Below are 12,886 nucleotides of genomic sequence, written 5' to 3' on the forward strand. Positions count from 1 at the left end.
TAGAAGCAACAGGAGATTGTTGCATCCATCTTGAACCCTCAGAACTACAGTGCTATGATGTCACTCACTTCCACAGGCCTTGCAGAGTGTAAACAACAACAACCCAGCTTTGTTGTGTATGTAACCAAAGGGATTTGTGATGTCACCTAGAACCTTCACAGCAGCGACAGCTTTATGAGGAGCATCAGCACTGCTCTGCCTGAGCAGAACCATCACCGCCATAGGTTGTCAAATAACCCGGATTTAACCCACACAGGTAAGTCCAATGGGGTGCAGGCATGTCCTCTATGCTTACAGCTTCCCGTGGGTGTTGGTTTGATACCGTTTGGGGACAGCCAAGGAGGCATCTGCAGGCAACAAAGGTAGGTGTGTGCTTGTGTGTGTGTTTCCTATGCAGATCCTAAGCCCAGTGTCACATGCAAGTAGGAGGAGTAAGAAGGGTTCCTGGCAAATCCGGGTTATGGATTGCATTTAAAAAGGCCCCGTGGGAGTGCAATGGGCCCCTGTCTTGCTGCTTAGCAATAATGGTATGGGTTTAGGTTCTGCTGTGTGTACTGGTGGTTGACTGCCCCCCAGCCCAGAGTGTGCATGGAAAATTGTCTGGCAGCCTCCCTGACAGCAAGCAGTGATAGTGCCCATGAAGGGGACCTTGTTGGGCCCGCCCCTTTCACGGTTATCGCTTCTCGGCCTTTTGGCTAAGATCAAGTGTAGTATCTGTTCTTATCAGTTTAATATCTGATACGTCCCCTATCTGGGGACCATATATTAAATGGATTTTTGAGAACGGGGGCCGATTTCGAAGCTTGCTTCCGTCGCCCTATGCATTGACCCGATATGGCAGTATCTTCGGGTACAGTGCACCACCCCCTTACAGGGTTAAAAAGAAAGATTCCTACTTTCATTGCTACCTGCTTGCTGGCTAGCCAGCTAGCCAGCCCTGTGGGCCTTGCTGCTGCTGCAGCCAAAAAACAAAAGGTGGTGCTGCTGCTGCTTCTGCTGCTTCTGCTTCTGCTTGTGTCTGGCCCCTGTTGGAGCGTCCAGGCACAGGACTTCTGCTGCTGCTGACTAAATGGCCTCCTTAATTGGATCATTTGAGTAGCCAGCACACCTGTGCAGGTAGGGCATGACATGATAGGCAGCTGCCTTGATAGCGGGTGGGTGCTGAATGTTCCTAATTGACAAAATAAGATTAATGCTTATGAAGAAATATAAAATCTCATCCCTTCCCCAATATCGCGCCACACCCCTACCCCTTAATTCCCTGGTTGAACGTGATGGACATATGTCTTTTTTCGACCGTACTAACTATGTAACTATGTAACATAACATGGGGGGGGGGGGGTCTCCTGGCTGTTCACACAGGTGTGTCATTGCTGTACATTGACCATGCATTGCTTCTGTGGTATTGCAAAGGCAAAGACAAATGCTTCCAGCCATCCATTGCACTAATGGATTGGTCATCAGCTGGCTGTCTATGTCCCGCATCAATATAGACCAAAGTACAGAGGGTTAGGCTATGCTATTGTGCACCTACCTGATGCATCAGAAGGTGCGAGGCCCTTGCTAAATTCTGTGCACAGACTTTGAGATCTATGCTTTAGACTGTATCTAAACCTGCTCCAACATGGACTGACATTCTGGCCTACTTTCAGCCGATGCGACTTGTCTGTCGCTGAACAGTCGCTTTTTATGTATTCAGCACCTATGTATAATGTTGTAAAAATGCTCTAGAAGCTAAAGTCGCAGAAATGTCACACATATTTGGCCTGCAACTTTCTGTGCGACAAATTCAGACAGGAAAAATCAGTATAAATCCTTAGAAAATTATCCCCCAGTGTCTCCATCTGCTGGCGGTATTGAATAAGCATTGCTGCACTGATGGGGTATGCATTAGACGAAAAAAAAGAAGAAAAAGAAGAATAATACGCCCAGAAAAGAGGCGAAAAGGAGAAAAACGTAAAAAAACGTGAAAAAAAAGTAAGAGGAAGAGAAGGGAAAAAAAGGTGGAAATGGGTTTAAAAGTGATTTCGGCGGAGAAATATATATATATATATATATATATATATATATATATATATATATATATGCGCACACACACATATAGATATAAACGTATTCTCCGTTGAGATATTGCAGCCGCTGCTGTGTCCAGGCCCAGGAGCCTTAGCACTGTGCTGTGATGTCACTCAATACCACTGACATCACTAGGTGTAAACAACATCTCTCCTTTGCTGTGTATGTGACTATGGAGCTGTTTGGTGATGTCGTCTATTACGGCCTTCATAGAAGCAACAGGAGATTGTTGCATCCATCTTGAACCCTCAGAACTACAGTGCTATGATGTCACTCACTTCCACAGGCCTTGCAGAGTGTAAACAACAACAACCCAGCTTTGTTGTGTATGTAACCAAAGGGATTTGTGATGTCACCTAGAACCTTCACAGCAGCGACAGCTTTATGAGGAGCATCAGCACTGCTCTGCCTGAGCAGAACCATCACCGCCATAGGTTGTCAAATAACCCGGATTTAACCCACACAGGTAAGTCCAATGGGGTGCAGGCATGTCCTCTATGCTTACAGCTTCCCGTGGGTGTTGGTTTGATACCGTTTGGGGACAGCCAAGGAGGCATCTGCAGGCAACAAAGGTAGGTGTGTGCTTGTGTGTGTGTTTCCTATGCAGATCCTAAGCCCAGTGTCACATGCAAGTAGGAGGAGTAAGAAGGGTTCCTGGCAAATCCGGGTTATGGATTGCATTTAAAAAGGCCCCGTGGGAGTGCAATGGGCCCCTGTCTTGCTGCTTAGCAATAATGGTATGGGTTTAGGTTCTGCTGTGTGTACTGGTGGTTGACTGCCCCCCAGCCCAGAGTGTGCATGGAAAATTGTCTGGCAGCCTCCCTGACAGCAAGCAGTGATAGTGCCCATGAAGGGGACCTTGTTGGGCCCGCCCCTTTCACGGTTATCGCTTCTCGGCCTTTTGGCTAAGATCAAGTGTAGTATCTGTTCTTATCAGTTTAATATCTGATACGTCCCCTATCTGGGGACCATATATTAAATGGATTTTTGAGAACGGGGGCCGATTTCGAAGCTTGCTTCCGTCGCCCTATGCATTGACCCGATATGGCAGTATCTTCGGGTACAGTGCACCACCCCCTTACAGGGTTAAAAAGAAAGATTCCTACTTTCATTGCTACCTGCTTGCTGGCTAGCCAGCTAGCCAGCCCTGTGGGCCTTGCTGCTGCTGCAGCCAAAAAACAAAAGGTGGTGCTGCTGCTGCTTCTGCTGCTTCTGCTTCTGCTTGTGTCTGGCCCCTGTTGGAGCGTCCAGGCACAGGACTTCTGCTGCTGCTGACTAAATGGCCTCCTTAATTGGATCATTTGAGTAGCCAGCACACCTGTGCAGGTAGGGCATGACATGATAGGCAGCTGCCTTGATAGCGGGTGGGTGCTGAATGTTCCTAATTGACAAAATAAGATTAATGCTTATGAAGAAATATAAAATCTCATCCCTTCCCCAATATCGCGCCACACCCCTACCCCTTAATTCCCTGGTTGAACGTGATGGACATATGTCTTTTTTCGACCGTACTAACTATGTAACTATGTAACATAACATGGGGGGGGGGGGTCTCCTGGCTGTTCACACAGGTGTGTCATTGCTGTACATTGACCATGCATTGCTTCTGTGGTATTGCAAAGGCAAAGACAAATGCTTCCAGCCATCCATTGCACTAATGGATTGGTCATCAGCTGGCTGTCTATGTCCCGCATCAATATAGACCAAAGTACAGAGGGTTAGGCTATGCTATTGTGCACCTACCTGATGCATCAGAAGGTGCGAGGCCCTTGCTAAATTCTGTGCACAGACTTTGAGATCTATGCTTTAGACTGTATCTAAACCTGCTCCAACATGGACTGACATTCTGGCCTACTTTCAGCCGATGCGACTTGTCTGTCGCTGAACAGTCGCTTTTTATGTATTCAGCACCTATGTATAATGTTGTAAAAATGCTCTAGAAGCTAAAGTCGCAGAAATGTCACACATATTTGGCCTGCAACTTTCTGTGCGACAAATTCAGACAGGAAAAATCAGTATAAATCCTTAGAAAATTATCCCCCAGTGTCTCCATCTGCTGGCGGTATTGAATAAGCATTGCTGCACTGATGGGGTATGCATTAGACGAAAAAAAAGAAGAAAAAGAAGAATAATACGCCCAGAAAAGAGGCGAAAAGGAGAAAAACGTAAAAAAACGTGAAAAAAAAGTAAGAGGAAGAGAAGGGAAAAAAAGGTGGAAATGGGTTTAAAAGTGATTTCGGCGGAGAAATATATATATATATATATATATATATATATATATATATATATATATATGCGCACACACACATATAGATATAAACGTATTCTCCGTTGAGATATTGCAGCCGCTGCTGTGTCCAGGCCCAGGAGCCTTAGCACTGTGCTGTGATGTCACTCAATACCACTGACATCACTAGGTGTAAACAACATCTCTCCTTTGCTGTGTATGTGACTATGGAGCTGTTTGGTGATGTCGTCTATTACGGCCTTCATAGAAGCAACAGGAGATTGTTGCATCCATCTTGAACCCTCAGAACTACAGTGCTATGATGTCACTCACTTCCACAGGCCTTGCAGAGTGTAAACAACAACAACCCAGCTTTGTTGTGTATGTAACCAAAGGGATTTGTGATGTCACCTAGAACCTTCACAGCAGCGACAGCTTTATGAGGAGCATCAGCACTGCTCTGCCTGAGCAGAACCATCACCGCCATAGGTTGTCAAATAACCCGGATTTAACCCACACAGGTAAGTCCAATGGGGTGCAGGCATGTCCTCTATGCTTACAGCTTCCCGTGGGTGTTGGTTTGATACCGTTTGGGGACAGCCAAGGAGGCATCTGCAGGCAACAAAGGTAGGTGTGTGCTTGTGTGTGTGTTTCCTATGCAGATCCTAAGCCCAGTGTCACATGCAAGTAGGAGGAGTAAGAAGGGTTCCTGGCAAATCCGGGTTATGGATTGCATTTAAAAAGGCCCCGTGGGAGTGCAATGGGCCCCTGTCTTGCTGCTTAGCAATAATGGTATGGGTTTAGGTTCTGCTGTGTGTACTGGTGGTTGACTGCCCCCCAGCCCAGAGTGTGCATGGAAAATTGTCTGGCAGCCTCCCTGACAGCAAGCAGTGATAGTGCCCATGAAGGGGACCTTGTTGGGCCCGCCCCTTTCACGGTTATCGCTTCTCGGCCTTTTGGCTAAGATCAAGTGTAGTATCTGTTCTTATCAGTTTAATATCTGATACGTCCCCTATCTGGGGACCATATATTAAATGGATTTTTGAGAACGGGGGCCGATTTCGAAGCTTGCTTCCGTCGCCCTATGCATTGACCCGATATGGCAGTATCTTCGGGTACAGTGCACCACCCCCTTACAGGGTTAAAAAGAAAGATTCCTACTTTCATTGCTACCTGCTTGCTGGCTAGCCAGCTAGCCAGCCCTGTGGGCCTTGCTGCTGCTGCAGCCAAAAAACAAAAGGTGGTGCTGCTGCTGCTTCTGCTGCTTCTGCTTCTGCTTGTGTCTGGCCCCTGTTGGAGCGTCCAGGCACAGGACTTCTGCTGCTGCTGACTAAATGGCCTCCTTAATTGGATCATTTGAGTAGCCAGCACACCTGTGCAGGTAGGGCATGACATGATAGGCAGCTGCCTTGATAGCGGGTGGGTGCTGAATGTTCCTAATTGACAAAATAAGATTAATGCTTATGAAGAAATATAAAATCTCATCCCTTCCCCAATATCGCGCCACACCCCTACCCCTTAATTCCCTGGTTGAACGTGATGGACATATGTCTTTTTTCGACCGTACTAACTATGTAACTATGTAACATAACATGGGGGGGGGGGGTCTCCTGGCTGTTCACACAGGTGTGTCATTGCTGTACATTGACCATGCATTGCTTCTGTGGTATTGCAAAGGCAAAGACAAATGCTTCCAGCCATCCATTGCACTAATGGATTGGTCATCAGCTGGCTGTCTATGTCCCGCATCAATATAGACCAAAGTACAGAGGGTTAGGCTATGCTATTGTGCACCTACCTGATGCATCAGAAGGTGCGAGGCCCTTGCTAAATTCTGTGCACAGACTTTGAGATCTATGCTTTAGACTGTATCTAAACCTGCTCCAACATGGACTGACATTCTGGCCTACTTTCAGCCGATGCGACTTGTCTGTCGCTGAACAGTCGCTTTTTATGTATTCAGCACCTATGTATAATGTTGTAAAAATGCTCTAGAAGCTAAAGTCGCAGAAATGTCACACATATTTGGCCTGCAACTTTCTGTGCGACAAATTCAGACAGGAAAAATCAGTATAAATCCTTAGAAAATTATCCCCCAGTGTCTCCATCTGCTGGCGGTATTGAATAAGCATTGCTGCACTGATGGGGTATGCATTAGACGAAAAAAAAGAAGAAAAAGAAGAATAATACGCCCAGAAAAGAGGCGAAAAGGAGAAAAACGTAAAAAAACGTGAAAAAAAAGTAAGAGGAAGAGAAGGGAAAAAAAGGTGGAAATGGGTTTAAAAGTGATTTCGGCGGAGAAATATATATATATATATATATATATATATATATATATATATATGCGCACACACACATATAGATATAAACGTATTCTCCGTTGAGATATTGCAGCCGCTGCTGTGTCCAGGCCCAGGAGCCTTAGCACTGTGCTGTGATGTCACTCAATACCACTGACATCACTAGGTGTAAACAACATCTCTCCTTTGCTGTGTATGTGACTATGGAGCTGTTTGGTGATGTCGTCTATTACGGCCTTCATAGAAGCAACAGGAGATTGTTGCATCCATCTTGAACCCTCAGAACTACAGTGCTATGATGTCACTCACTTCCACAGGCCTTGCAGAGTGTAAACAACAACAACCCAGCTTTGTTGTGTATGTAACCAAAGGGATTTGTGATGTCACCTAGAACCTTCACAGCAGCGACAGCTTTATGAGGAGCATCAGCACTGCTCTGCCTGAGCAGAACCATCACCGCCATAGGTTGTCAAATAACCCGGATTTAACCCACACAGGTAAGTCCAATGGGGTGCAGGCATGTCCTCTATGCTTACAGCTTCCCGTGGGTGTTGGTTTGATACCGTTTGGGGACAGCCAAGGAGGCATCTGCAGGCAACAAAGGTAGGTGTGTGCTTGTGTGTGTGTTTCCTATGCAGATCCTAAGCCCAGTGTCACATGCAAGTAGGAGGAGTAAGAAGGGTTCCTGGCAAATCCGGGTTATGGATTGCATTTAAAAAGGCCCCGTGGGAGTGCAATGGGCCCCTGTCTTGCTGCTTAGCAATAATGGTATGGGTTTAGGTTCTGCTGTGTGTACTGGTGGTTGACTGCCCCCCAGCCCAGAGTGTGCATGGAAAATTGTCTGGCAGCCTCCCTGACAGCAAGCAGTGATAGTGCCCATGAAGGGGACCTTGTTGGGCCCGCCCCTTTCACGGTTATCGCTTCTCGGCCTTTTGGCTAAGATCAAGTGTAGTATCTGTTCTTATCAGTTTAATATCTGATACGTCCCCTATCTGGGGACCATATATTAAATGGATTTTTGAGAACGGGGGCCGATTTCGAAGCTTGCTTCCGTCGCCCTATGCATTGACCCGATATGGCAGTATCTTCGGGTACAGTGCACCACCCCCTTACAGGGTTAAAAAGAAAGATTCCTACTTTCATTGCTACCTGCTTGCTGGCTAGCCAGCTAGCCAGCCCTGTGGGCCTTGCTGCTGCTGCAGCCAAAAAACAAAAGGTGGTGCTGCTGCTGCTTCTGCTGCTTCTGCTTCTGCTTGTGTCTGGCCCCTGTTGGAGCGTCCAGGCACAGGACTTCTGCTGCTGCTGACTAAATGGCCTCCTTAATTGGATCATTTGAGTAGCCAGCACACCTGTGCAGGTAGGGCATGACATGATAGGCAGCTGCCTTGATAGCGGGTGGGTGCTGAATGTTCCTAATTGACAAAATAAGATTAATGCTTATGAAGAAATATAAAATCTCATCCCTTCCCCAATATCGCGCCACACCCCTACCCCTTAATTCCCTGGTTGAACGTGATGGACATATGTCTTTTTTCGACCGTACTAACTATGTAACTATGTAACATAACATGGGGGGGGGGGGGTCTCCTGGCTGTTCACACAGGTGTGTCATTGCTGTACATTGACCATGCATTGCTTCTGTGGTATTGCAAAGGCAAAGACAAATGCTTCCAGCCATCCATTGCACTAATGGATTGGTCATCAGCTGGCTGTCTATGTCCCGCATCAATATAGACCAAAGTACAGAGGGTTAGGCTATGCTATTGTGCACCTACCTGATGCATCAGAAGGTGCGAGGCCCTTGCTAAATTCTGTGCACAGACTTTGAGATCTATGCTTTAGACTGTATCTAAACCTGCTCCAACATGGACTGACATTCTGGCCTACTTTCAGCCGATGCGACTTGTCTGTCGCTGAACAGTCGCTTTTTATGTATTCAGCACCTATGTATAATGTTGTAAAAATGCTCTAGAAGCTAAAGTCGCAGAAATGTCACACATATTTGGCCTGCAACTTTCTGTGCGACAAATTCAGACAGGAAAAATCAGTATAAATCCTTAGAAAATTATCCCCCAGTGTCTCCATCTGCTGGCGGTATTGAATAAGCATTGCTGCACTGATGGGGTATGCATTAGACGAAAAAAAAGAAGAAAAAGAAGAATAATACGCCCAGAAAAGAGGCGAAAAGGAGAAAAACGTAAAAAAACGTGAAAAAAAAGTAAGAGGAAGAGAAGGGAAAAAAAGGTGGAAATGGGTTTAAAAGTGATTTCGGCGGAGAAATATATATATATATATATATATATATATATATATATATATATATATATATGCGCACACACACATATAGATATAAACGTATTCTCCGTTGAGATATTGCAGCCGCTGCTGTGTCCAGGCCCAGGAGCCTTAGCACTGTGCTGTGATGTCACTCAATACCACTGACATCACTAGGTGTAAACAACATCTCTCCTTTGCTGTGTATGTGACTATGGAGCTGTTTGGTGATGTCGTCTATTACGGCCTTCATAGAAGCAACAGGAGATTGTTGCATCCATCTTGAACCCTCAGAACTACAGTGCTATGATGTCACTCACTTCCACAGGCCTTGCAGAGTGTAAACAACAACAACCCAGCTTTGTTGTGTATGTAACCAAAGGGATTTGTGATGTCACCTAGAACCTTCACAGCAGCGACAGCTTTATGAGGAGCATCAGCACTGCTCTGCCTGAGCAGAACCATCACCGCCATAGGTTGTCAAATAACCCGGATTTAACCCACACAGGTAAGTCCAATGGGGTGCAGGCATGTCCTCTATGCTTACAGCTTCCCGTGGGTGTTGGTTTGATACCGTTTGGGGACAGCCAAGGAGGCATCTGCAGGCAACAAAGGTAGGTGTGTGCTTGTGTGTGTGTTTCCTATGCAGATCCTAAGCCCAGTGTCACATGCAAGTAGGAGGAGTAAGAAGGGTTCCTGGCAAATCCGGGTTATGGATTGCATTTAAAAAGGCCCCGTGGGAGTGCAATGGGCCCCTGTCTTGCTGCTTAGCAATAATGGTATGGGTTTAGGTTCTGCTGTGTGTACTGGTGGTTGACTGCCCCCCAGCCCAGAGTGTGCATGGAAAATTGTCTGGCAGCCTCCCTGACAGCAAGCAGTGATAGTGCCCATGAAGGGGACCTTGTTGGGCCCGCCCCTTTCACGGTTATCGCTTCTCGGCCTTTTGGCTAAGATCAAGTGTAGTATCTGTTCTTATCAGTTTAATATCTGATACGTCCCCTATCTGGGGACCATATATTAAATGGATTTTTGAGAACGGGGGCCGATTTCGAAGCTTGCTTCCGTCGCCCTATGCATTGACCCGATATGGCAGTATCTTCGGGTACAGTGCACCACCCCCTTACAGGGTTAAAAAGAAAGATTCCTACTTTCATTGCTACCTGCTTGCTGGCTAGCCAGCTAGCCAGCCCTGTGGGCCTTGCTGCTGCTGCAGCCAAAAAACAAAAGGTGGTGCTGCTGCTGCTTCTGCTGCTTCTGCTTCTGCTTGTGTCTGGCCCCTGTTGGAGCGTCCAGGCACAGGACTTCTGCTGCTGCTGACTAAATGGCCTCCTTAATTGGATCATTTGAGTAGCCAGCACACCTGTGCAGGTAGGGCATGACATGATAGGCAGCTGCCTTGATAGCGGGTGGGTGCTGAATGTTCCTAATTGACAAAATAAGATTAATGCTTATGAAGAAATATAAAATCTCATCCCTTCCCCAATATCGCGCCACACCCCTACCCCTTAATTCCCTGGTTGAACGTGATGGACATATGTCTTTTTTCGACCGTACTAACTATGTAACTATGTAACATAACATGGGGGGGGGGGGGGGTCTCCTGGCTGTTCACACAGGTGTGTCATTGCTGTACATTGACCATGCATTGCTTCTGTGGTATTGCAAAGGCAAAGACAAATGCTTCCAGCCATCCATTGCACTAATGGATTGGTCATCAGCTGGCTGTCTATGTCCCGCATCAATATAGACCAAAGTACAGAGGGTTAGGCTATGCTATTGTGCACCTACCTGATGCATCAGAAGGTGCGAGGCCCTTGCTAAATTCTGTGCACAGACTTTGAGATCTATGCTTTAGACTGTATCTAAACCTGCTCCAACATGGACTGACATTCTGGCCTACTTTCAGCCGATGCGACTTGTCTGTCGCTGAACAGTCGCTTTTTATGTATTCAGCACCTATGTATAATGTTGTAAAAATGCTCTAGAAGCTAAAGTCGCAGAAATGTCACACATATTTGGCCTGCAACTTTCTGTGCGACAAATTCAGACAGGAAAAATCAGTATAAATCCTTAGAAAATTATCCCCCAGTGTCTCCATCTGCTGGCGGTATTGAATAAGCATTGCTGCACTGATGGGGTATGCATTAGACGAAAAAAAAGAAGAAAAAGAAGAATAATACGCCCAGAAAAGAGGCGAAAAGGAGAAAAACGTAAAAAAACGTGAAAAAAAAGTAAGAGGAAGAGAAGGGAAAAAAAGGTGGAAATGGGTTTAAAAGTGATTTCGGCGGAGAAATATATATATATATATATATATATATATATATATATATATATATATATATATGCGCACACACACATATAGATATAAACGTATTCTCCGTTGAGATATTGCAGCCGCTGCTGTGTCCAGGCCCAGGAGCCTTAGCACTGTGCTGTGATGTCACTCAATACCACTGACATCACTAGGTGTAAACAACATCTCTCCTTTGCTGTGTATGTGACTATGGAGCTGTTTGGTGATGTCGTCTATTACGGCCTTCATAGAAGCAACAGGAGATTGTTGCATCCATCTTGAACCCTCAGAACTACAGTGCTATGATGTCACTCACTTCCACAGGCCTTGCAGAGTGTAAACAACAACAACCCAGCTTTGTTGTGTATGTAACCAAAGGGATTTGTGATGTCACCTAGAACCTTCACAGCAGCGACAGCTTTATGAGGAGCATCAGCACTGCTCTGCCTGAGCAGAACCATCACCGCCATAGGTTGTCAAATAACCCGGATTTAACCCACACAGGTAAGTCCAATGGGGTGCAGGCATGTCCTCTATGCTTACAGCTTCCCGTGGGTGTTGGTTTGATACCGTTTGGGGACAGCCAAGGAGGCATCTGCAGGCAACAAAGGTAGGTGTGTGCTTGTGTGTGTGTTTCCTATGCAGATCCTAAGCCCAGTGTCACATGCAAGTAGGAGGAGTAAGAAGGGTTCCTGGCAAATCCGGGTTATGGATTGCATTTAAAAAGGCCCCGTGGGAGTGCAATGGGCCCCTGTCTTGCTGCTTAGCAATAATGGTATGGGTTTAGGTTCTGCTGTGTGTACTGGTGGTTGACTGCCCCCCAGCCCAGAGTGTGCATGGAAAATTGTCTGGCAGCCTCCCTGACAGCAAGCAGTGATAGTGCCCATGAAGGGGACCTTGTTGGGCCCGCCCCTTTCACGGTTATCGCTTCTCGGCCTTTTGGCTAAGATCAAGTGTAGTATCTGTTCTTATCAGTTTAATATCTGATACGTCCCCTATCTGGGGACCATATATTAAATGGATTTTTGAGAACGGGGGCCGATTTCGAAGCTTGCTTCCGTCGCCCTATGCATTGACCCGATATGGCAGTATCTTCGGGTACAGTGCACCACCCCCTTACAGGGTTAAAAAGAAAGATTCCTACTTTCATTGCTACCTGCTTGCTGGCTAGCCAGCTAGCCAGCCCTGTGGGCCTTGCTGCTGCTGCAGCCAAAAAACAAAAGGTGGTGCTGCTGCTGCTTCTGCTGCTTCTGCTTCTGCTTGTGTCTGGCCCCTGTTGGAGCGTCCAGGCACAGGACTTCTGCTGCTGCTGACTAAATGGCCTCCTTAATTGGATCATTTGAGTAGCCAGCACACCTGTGCAGGTAGGGCATGACATGATAGGCAGCTGCCTTGATAGCGGGTGGGTGCTGAATGTTCCTAATTGACAAAATAAGATCAATGCTTATGAAGAAATATAAAATCTCATCCCTTCCCCAATATCGCGCCACACCCCTACCCCTTAATTCCCTGGTTGAACGTGATGGACATATGTCTTTTTTCGACCGTACTAACTATGTAACTATGTAACATAACATGGGGGGGGGGGGGGGGGTCTCCTGGCTGTTCACACAGGTGTGTCATTGCTGTACATTGACCATGCATTGCTTCTGTGGTATTGCAAAGGCAAAGACAAATGCTTCCAGCCATCCATTGCACTAATGGATTGGTCATCAGCTG

General features: G+C 46.4%; 6 non-coding genes across 6 annotated transcripts; all 6 read left to right on the plus strand.

Moving 5' to 3' along the window:
• Nucleotides 1-675: 675 nt before the first annotated feature.
• LOC130322332 (U2 spliceosomal RNA) lies at nucleotides 676-866 on the plus strand. The gene has a single exon (XR_008867867.1). It is a non-coding gene; the product is annotated as a U2 spliceosomal RNA (small nuclear RNA).
• A 2,092-nt stretch (nucleotides 867-2,958) lies between these two features.
• Nucleotides 2,959-3,149, plus strand: LOC130322344 (U2 spliceosomal RNA). Its single transcript, XR_008867878.1, has one exon. It is a non-coding gene; the product is annotated as a U2 spliceosomal RNA (small nuclear RNA).
• A 2,091-nt stretch (nucleotides 3,150-5,240) lies between these two features.
• Nucleotides 5,241-5,431, plus strand: LOC130322350 (U2 spliceosomal RNA). Its single transcript, XR_008867882.1, has one exon. It is a non-coding gene; the product is annotated as a U2 spliceosomal RNA (small nuclear RNA).
• Nucleotides 5,432-7,516: 2,085 nt separating this feature from the next.
• On the plus strand, nucleotides 7,517-7,707 carry LOC130322351 (U2 spliceosomal RNA). Its single transcript, XR_008867883.1, has one exon. It is a non-coding gene; the product is annotated as a U2 spliceosomal RNA (small nuclear RNA).
• Nucleotides 7,708-9,801: 2,094 nt separating this feature from the next.
• LOC130322352 (U2 spliceosomal RNA) lies at nucleotides 9,802-9,992 on the plus strand. Its single transcript, XR_008867884.1, has one exon. It is a non-coding gene; the product is annotated as a U2 spliceosomal RNA (small nuclear RNA).
• A 2,098-nt stretch (nucleotides 9,993-12,090) lies between these two features.
• LOC130322333 (U2 spliceosomal RNA) lies at nucleotides 12,091-12,281 on the plus strand. Its single transcript, XR_008867868.1, has one exon. It is a non-coding gene; the product is annotated as a U2 spliceosomal RNA (small nuclear RNA).
• Nucleotides 12,282-12,886: the final 605 nt, after the last annotated feature.

The sequence above is a fragment of the Hyla sarda genome, unplaced genomic scaffold (assembly GCF_029499605.1).
Source record: "Hyla sarda isolate aHylSar1 unplaced genomic scaffold, aHylSar1.hap1 scaffold_2318, whole genome shotgun sequence".
Lineage (NCBI taxonomy): Eukaryota > Metazoa > Chordata > Amphibia > Anura > Hylidae > Hyla > Hyla sarda.